We start from the raw sequence: 8,707 nt of genomic DNA on the forward strand, positions 1-8,707 counted from the left end.
CTTGTGGATCTTTGCTTGTAAAAGGATTTTTACAAGGTTGAAAGAAATCTCAAGGACCGCAGGTCGCTTGGGGACTGGAGGTAGGCACGGGTTGTTGCCGAACTAGTATAAAAACTCTTGTGTGTTTGTTTCCTTCTTCCCTACTCTTTTATTTTCCGCTGTGCATTTAATTTCCGCTTTTACTTTTTGTTAAGTTTCTCTTCTACTCCTCATTCTCTTAACAATTTAGTAAAAGCCATAAAAGAGTAATTTTTTAATTAGTAAAGGTTTAGGAATAATTAATTCAACCTCCTTCTTAATTATTCTGAGGCCACTCAATCCAACAGAACCGTCCATAAAACCAAACTTATTCTTGCCAAGAAGTGTCATCTTGATGGCTTTCTTCCAAGAATTATAATTCTCGCCAGATAGAGAATGAGTCACAAGACTCAATCCAGGATTATGAGAAAAGGATTGGAATCATCCATGGCACCCATGGGGGAACTTCAAAGAATCGAAGAAAGAAGAAGAAGAGCTAGAAAGGGATCAAAGAAAGCGGAAAGGTTTTATCTCTGTTGATACCATATTAACAGAGAGATATGAGTAATAGGTGAATTCTCAAATTCTTATTATTGGTAATGAGGAGATACAAGGTTATATACAAGGTGTTTTAACCAGCTTAATTGATAACAGTAACTAACTTCCTATGCCAATTATTCTAACTAACTTCCATCCCTTTATACAACTGTAATACCCGTTGAGAAGCTTACTTTACCTTTGACACTCTCTACCACAACACTTGAAGACGTTCCTTCTCAACCTGACTCTGAGGGAATTGCCTTCATAAGCTAAGTTATTCATAGCATCAACGCACATATTTCCTTATCTAAAAACATGCAGACGGTTGACTTCCCAATTTCCTGCAATGAGATCGAGCAGAGGAAGAATCTACTTGAAGCTCCACCTTAGAGATAGCTCTATCTTTAGCATGTTTCAGTCCCCCATAATTCTGCAATAAAGGCAAGAGCTTTGCCAATCCTCTTAGAGAAACCTCCAATCAAATTGCCAAGATGATGTCTCAAAATGCCTCCACAAGCTGCACCTTTAGAGACTTCTTTAGAAGCTCCATCAGTGTATTTAGATGATCAACTTTGATAACAAAGATGACATGGACTCAGAAGACTCTTAGTGAGGACCTCTAACGATTATGCTGACTTTTTGGGAGACTTAATGTTGTTTTGGGAGGTCTAGTAGGTGTTATTGCTATTACTTAGATGAATATTTTGCTATGTATATAAGTGAGTAGTTAGGCAGACCTCATTATTTGTATATTTTTGGATGATTGTACTTTTGATGTATTTTTTCTTTATGTACTATGGATAATTGTACTCCTCTGAGATCATATGTTGATGGGTGTTGCTAGGTGCACCTAGCATTATTGCTGGTGCACCCAACACTCTACGTGAAAAGGCAAAAATATCCCCCGGGTATATTTAAAGCAATTTTTGTGCACCCAGCTCATTCTGCTTGATTCACGTATGCTATGATGTGATCCGCATATGGTTTTGTTGATTTGCAGTTGATCCGTAGTTGACAAAGTTGATCCGCAAGTTTGTTACGAACCAACTTGATCCGCAAGTTGCTTACGGATCAACTTGATCCGTAAATTTGTTACGGATCAACTTGATCCACAAGTTTCTTACGGATCAAGTTGATCCATAAGAAATTTACTGATCAAGTTGATCCGCATGTAGATTTTACGCCTTCGAATCAAGTTGATGCTTACGGATTAACTTGATCCATAAAAGAGTTACGGATCTACTTGATCCGTAAGCATCAACTTGATCCGAAGGCACAAAATCTACATGCGGATCAACTTGATCCGTAAACTTCTTATGGATCAACTTGATCCGTGCAATTTGCGGTACCTCGTATGCTGCCAACGACCACCGCAACACTGAACACGGGTACCTTCACCTTCACCGAACCTAACCTTTCCCAACAAACCGAATAAAATGCAGCACCAACGAGAGAAATGTGAGAAGAAGACTGCGCAAAAAATGGTTGCTACGGATGTTTAGAATAAAAACAACTTTTAAAGGGAGAAAGAAGTCAAAGGTATTTTTAGCATTTACAAAGAATGTTGGGTGTACCAGCAATAATACTGGGTGCACCTAGCAACACCCTATCTTGATGCATCATGTATTTTATATATGGATGATGTATGTCTTTCTTTATAAATGTTTTTGTAAAGTTTTAAACGATTGACAAAGTTTAATACAATATTTTATTCAAGTCAAGTGTAAAAAAGAATCTCACGTCATCAACTTAATAAACAACTAATTAAACAAATTAGTGTAGTGATGTTACATTGGCCAGCATACATTCTTACCCATTTTAAAGTCATTTTTTTTCTTAAACCCTCTTGCTTTGGTAATTACACGGGACTAAATCATTGAATTTTAATTAAAACAAAGTTTCTCGTGAAACAATGGGGTTGACTCAAGAAAATTAAAAATCCCATCCATAGCATGAATTGACAAGACCTACTTAAGCTCACATACTAGAAACATGTTTCATAAAAATTCAAAATGCTATATTTGACGTTGCACGTTGCATTGACACCTATTGGCACTGTTTCGGCCTAAAATTTTCAGAATCTAATAGTTTCACTAATAGTTTTTCTAGCTCCTTTGATTGTAACGTAGGTTTAACTACAATTGCATTTCCATATACTGCACAAGGGTCTTTTTCCAAAACAGGATTCCCAATACACCAACCTCCAGGTGTAAAATGACCATCAGATCTTCTCAAGAGTTCCTTGTCAATTTTGTTGAGAACTGGATCATCCTTGGTAAACTTTCGAGCAAACGGTGCTCCAACTGGATCATCCTTGGACCATGTCATCAAAATGCTCCAATTTCAAGAAAACCGGATGCTGCTTTGGCGGGTTATCCCACCTTATGTAACGTAAATCATGATTAATGGCCGTGTTTTGATAGTCCTTATGATTGCAAATGACCGTATGGAAGTAACCCTCAGGGGATGAAACAAAATTTGTGTAATACATAAGGAGAGTTCGAGAAAGATTGTCCCAACCCCAAACACAAAACTCAAGAAATGATTTTGTCAGGACAACCCATGCAGACCCTGGATGGAAGCCACAAAATACCGTTAGGTTAAACAAGTAATGTCTGTTTAGACTTTAGACAAATTTCTCAATAAATACTTATTGAAAAAACTAAAAAAAAAAACTAAATTTCTTCTGTAAGTTGTATTGATAAGACTTTTAAAATATTTATCTTAAAAGTCAACAGACTTTTCATAAATGTTGAATTGTAATTAATTGAGTAACAATATAAAACTATTTACATCATTACTATATAACTCTTTTTCTCTAAGTTAATTTCAATTTAAGGAAGAAACATAATTTATTTTACCTTGTTATTTTTTTCTCCATAAGTGTTTATTAACAAGTTTATATAAAGAGAGGACCTAAGAAGCATTAAAAAATTTATATGTAAGTGATGACTACAGAGCAAAACGGCCAACAATGATGTGTCAAAAAGGCCAAAAATGTATATGTTGTCTGTTGGTCAAATCCTTGTTGAACACCAAATTGCACTTTTTGTTCCTCATTAACTATGGTGTAGATACCATGTTTACTATGCTATACAAAAAGCTCTATGGAACAAACATAATTTTAAAAACAATAACAAGACCTGGGATGTTTCCAAAAATGTAGCTATGGGCCAAACAGAGAACTCTATTAATTGCAATCTTCTAAAGAAAATTATTTATTTAAAGAATATGCACCCTCTGAAAAAAAAAACTATGGAGACGTTTGAAAGTCTTAATTTGATAGCAGTGTTGTGGATCAAAATGTATATGCAATACAAATGATGGTGTTGCTGTGCAAACTTGAAACTTGTGTGTGTTTGAACTCTTAGCCTGCCTATATTGGCTATCAAGTAAATTTACTTGGGGCCAATTTATTTTTTTTAGAACACCGAAAAAGACTTCATTTATTTGGTCAATGAAATGGCTGAGCACTCCAGTGGTTTTTGTAGAAAGACCCTACAAATATTCCAACTACTTACCCAATAACGTTTAGATCACTTTGGCTTGTTAGACCATTAAATAAAGGTTAAATTAGTTTTTTTTTTCTTAGATTTTTTTTAATTTGATCCTTTAATTTTTAAAATCGACTTAATTTGATTTTTTTAGTTTTTTTTTCAATTTATTCCTTTAATTTTTTAAATAGATTCTTTTTGTGAGAAATATGTATTTTGTGACGATTTAAAACCCTGATGATCTTGAACCGTCACAAAGTGTGATTTTTTAAAATTTAGATTGAAGAATTAAATTGAATTGATTTAAAAAATTAAAAAACTAAATTGAAATAAAAAAAATTAAAGAATTAAATTGAATCTAAAAAATAAATTAAAAGACTAAAAATACTAATTTAACCTTAAATAAATAAATGCGGTGACTCGTCTAATTAGATTAATTCCCAAATCGCCTATTATATTGTTGAACTATTGTCAATAAGAAATAACAGCATATGCAGAGCCTTTCATGCATGCAGAAGTCGTTTTATTACTTTGACTTTTAAGACAATGAAACAAAAAAACTTACAAGACGGAATAGGAAGTGCATTTGAGAAACTTAAGCAGCATATATTTAAAAAGAAAAATGAAAAGAGAAAAAATAGGGAAATGTTAGGACCTAGTAGAAAATAAGAAAGCCAAAGCTGTAGAAATCTTATAACTAATACCTGTGAATAACTTGAACGAAGACGGAACAGATCTCTTCTCTTTAGCCCAGTAAACACCAAATTTCTTTGAATGATATAAGCCAGGATCTATAATGATAGGCCTGGCTCTTTGATGCCTGACACCACAGTTACAAGTACACAAATTATGAACAAAATAGTTTAGCTACAAACTAAGACTATTGACCAGTTTATTTAAATTTATTTGTTAATAAAAACATTTATTTTAATAAAATAAATAACTTTCTGTTTTTTTAGTGTTTATCGAAATTGTTTCTTCTTAAAAAAACAATTTTCTGCTTATTTTGAGAAGCAAATTTTATCTGCTCATTAAATAATAAGCACTAAAAAACGTTTATTTTAAAATTATTTATTTTAAATTTAAACAAACTGACCTGATATCAATGAAAAGATAATATGCATACTCTTTCCAACCAGTATTACTTGTATGCTCAATGCAATTTAGATCCCTGGGCAAGAATGAAAAGATGTGCAAGAGATCTGAAGCAAAGAGTTATATGGAAAAAAAGTCAGCAAAATGAACATAATTTATATTTGTGCAATATCGCATGGCCCAACAAGACTTGCACTTGATTTTTATTGACTTGGAGAAAGCGTATGATAGAGTGCCTAGAGAGATTTTGTGGAAAGCTCTAGAGAAGAAAGGGGTTAGGGTTGCATATATTCGAGCTATCCAAGATATGTATGATAGGGTATCGACTAGTGTTAGGACACAGGGTGGAGAGTCAGACGATTTTCCCATCATAATTGGTTTACATCAAGGGTCAACCCTTAGCCCCTACCTTTTTACCTTAATTCTAGATGTCCTCACGGAACAAATCCAAGAGATAGCGCCGAGATGCATGCTTTTTGCAGATGACATAGTCCTCCTTGGAGAGTCGAGGGAGGAGTTGAATGAGAAGTTGGAAACTTGGAGACGAGCTCTAGAAACACATGGCTTTCGCCTAAGCAGAAGCAAATCGGAGTATATGGAATGTAAGTTCAACAAAAGAAGGAGGATTTCTAACTCAGAGGTGAAAATAGGAGACCATATTATCCCTCAAGTCACACGGTTTAAATATCTTGGGTCTGTAATACAGGATGATGGGGAAATTGAAGGGGATGTGAATCATCGCATTCAAGCAGGATGGATGAAATGGAGAAAAGCATCGGGGGTGTTATGTGATGCAAAGGTACCGATCAAGCTAAAGGGAAAGTTTTATCGGACTGCGGTAAGATCGGCGATTTTGTACGGAACAGAATGTTGGGCGGTCAAGAGCCAACATGAGAATAAAGTAGGTGTAGCGGAGATGAGGATGTTGCGGTGGATGTGTGGTAAGACTCGACAGGATAAAATTAGAAACGAAGCTATTAGAGAGAGGGTTGGAGTAGCGCCTATTGTAGAGAAGATGGTGGAAAATAGACTTAGGTGGTTTGGGCATGTAGAGAGAAGACCGGTAGACTCTGTAGTGAGGAGAGTAGACCAGATGGAGAGAAGACAAATAATTCGAGGCAGAGGAAGACCCAAAAAGACTATAAGAGAGGTTATCAAAAAGGATCTCGAACTTAATGATTTGGATAGAAGTATGGTACTTGATAGAACATTATGGCGGAAGTTGATCCATGTAGCCGACCCCACCTAGTGGGATAAGGCGTTGTTGTTATTGTTGTTGTTGTTGTTGAAACAACAGACTTGAATTTATTTATAGAAGCCAAAACACTCAAAGAGGACTCATTTTGATACAAAACAAGTTTGACGAGAATGATCAAATGAGAACTTAAAACATTTCCTTCCTATCCATATCCTGTTAGAAACCTCGTATCCTATTAAAAAAACATAAGGCTCTAAATACTTAGCTTGCAGAACTTCCATGTTTGCACCTCCCAATGCCCAAAGGCCCAAGTTCTCTCACAAAGTGAGATAATCTCTCTCTTCACCTCCCCTCCCATTTTATTACTTTTTGTTGGTTTGAACACTTAAATTATCGGCTTCACACAACTAATACACATGAAAACATAGAAGGTTTGTTTAAAAGATGAATATATCAAACATAGAAGGTTTCTCCATTTGTGTGTGCATGCAGTGTTCCCGTGTCATATATTTTAGACATTAACCATGTCAAAGTGTCCATGTCCGTGTCAGCATCATTGTTTTGTAGCCTCAACCAACTAACCTAACTAACTATCTAACGGATCCATCATAAACAGAAAATAATAAACCATAAATGTCTCCTTTAGGATTATCATGCAGCCAACGCCAAAGATTCTTTTTCCCGCCACTTTGTAGAAGCATATTAACAAACAGAATTTTGAGACATCGATGTTTATGATAGGTGAAAAATCCTATCTAAATACAGATTATGCACAAAACAAAAATAGTAGAAGAGGGACTGTATTGTTGTTGAGAAAATGTAAGAAGATGCAGAAGAAAATACTAAGGGCACAAGCCTCCCAGCGAAGGAGAAATCCTTTGGCCCCAAGCTCAATGCCAATACACAACGTTTTTGTCTCTCTCCTATAACTAATTCTCTCTTCTAAAGCTTCTTCTTGGGCATTCAAGAATATCCTTGTAGGGACGAAGACCGAGCCTTAGGATGTGTTTGAGAGTGAGGTTTTGACGGAAAAGGGGAAAAAATATTCAGTTAAGTGCTATATAGTAGGACATTAAGATTATGCCTGTCTATCATTTTTAAAAAACTATTAAAATACAGAATATTTATTAGAAATTAAAAATTTGTCTTTCCTTTCCTTTTCCTTTTCCCTCCAAAACCCAACTCCCTTAGTAGCCACTGGGTTGGATCCTAGATTGCTGGGTTAACTTGGATCCAGTTTCCTACCAAACAAAACAATACGAGGGAATAGAAGACTCACTTCTTTATAAGGTTAGCTTTCTGTTTATCCATTTTGTTCGTTTCTACTTTGAAATCGAAAAGATATTAAAAATTGAGCATATACAAGTTAGCTGTAGCAATCTCTTGGATCCTCATAATTCAGGGCTCGGGCAAAAGGGAAACGCATGCTATTTTAGCTAGTTCTAGCTCCAAGAGTTATTAATTTAGTTGAAAAGCTATACATATATTCTCTGGTTCTAGTAGCTTATATAAAACAAGTTGCTAATATTCATCTGGGGATTTAACCTCAGTACCTGCAAAAACCTACAGATTAGTAGACTACAAGAATTTATATTCCAAGTAAGCTATGACTAGTTGACTACTCATAACTTGAGGTTGGCTCCTTATCTAAGATTAACAGGTATTGCTTCTTACTTCTAAGTCAATAGTGCATAGGCCAACATAAGAGTCATTTGTAATTTGTTAAACCAGAAACAAGGTCAAGGTCATTAGAGATTGCATAAAATTCCATCCAACTAGTTATGTAAGTCATATTAGTTAAGTATATATTTCCAGTTTCCACATACATCAGCACAACCTGATCACTAGAATGTCCTTTTTCTTTTTTGGTAACATGCAGGTGCCAGCGGCCTTGAGAAGAAAACCACAAAGCTATGTAAGCTGTCTCGTACATGGTGAAATCCTTAACATACTAATACTATGATTATTTTCCGGAAGTCGTTAATTTTTAACTTTTATTTACTGACTTAAAAAATTATTTAACTATTTGGTAAATAAGTTTTTTTAAGTAGTTTTTAACGTACTTTGACACGTCAGGTGAAGTAATGTTTTTAAAAAAGTTACCTTTTATATTCTAGTTTTTTATATTTTTTTCTTTTTATCCTTAAAATATTTATTCAACTTTTTAATTACACTTTTTAAATATGTCATTTATATCATTTTACATTTTTCACCTACTTTAACAACTAGTTTCATCAAATACTTATGATTTAGGCTATGTTCGACAAGACATTTTGGTTAGTTTCTAGCTGTTTTTATTAGCTGAAAAGCTTAGTTCGATAAACAAGTTTTTCAATAATTTCTAAGTAGCTTTTAGCATTTT

At 34.6% G+C, this 8,707-nt stretch overlaps 1 pseudogene; it reads right to left on the reverse strand.

Annotated features, from left to right (window-relative positions):
- Positions 1-2,489: 2,489 nt before the first annotated feature.
- The window catches only part of LOC114405438, a 7,288-nt pseudogene continuing 1,070 nt past the window's right edge, over positions 2,490-8,707 (reverse strand).

The sequence above is a fragment of the Glycine soja genome, chromosome 3 (assembly GCF_004193775.1).
Source record: "Glycine soja cultivar W05 chromosome 3, ASM419377v2, whole genome shotgun sequence".
Lineage (NCBI taxonomy): Eukaryota > Viridiplantae > Streptophyta > Magnoliopsida > Fabales > Fabaceae > Glycine > Glycine soja.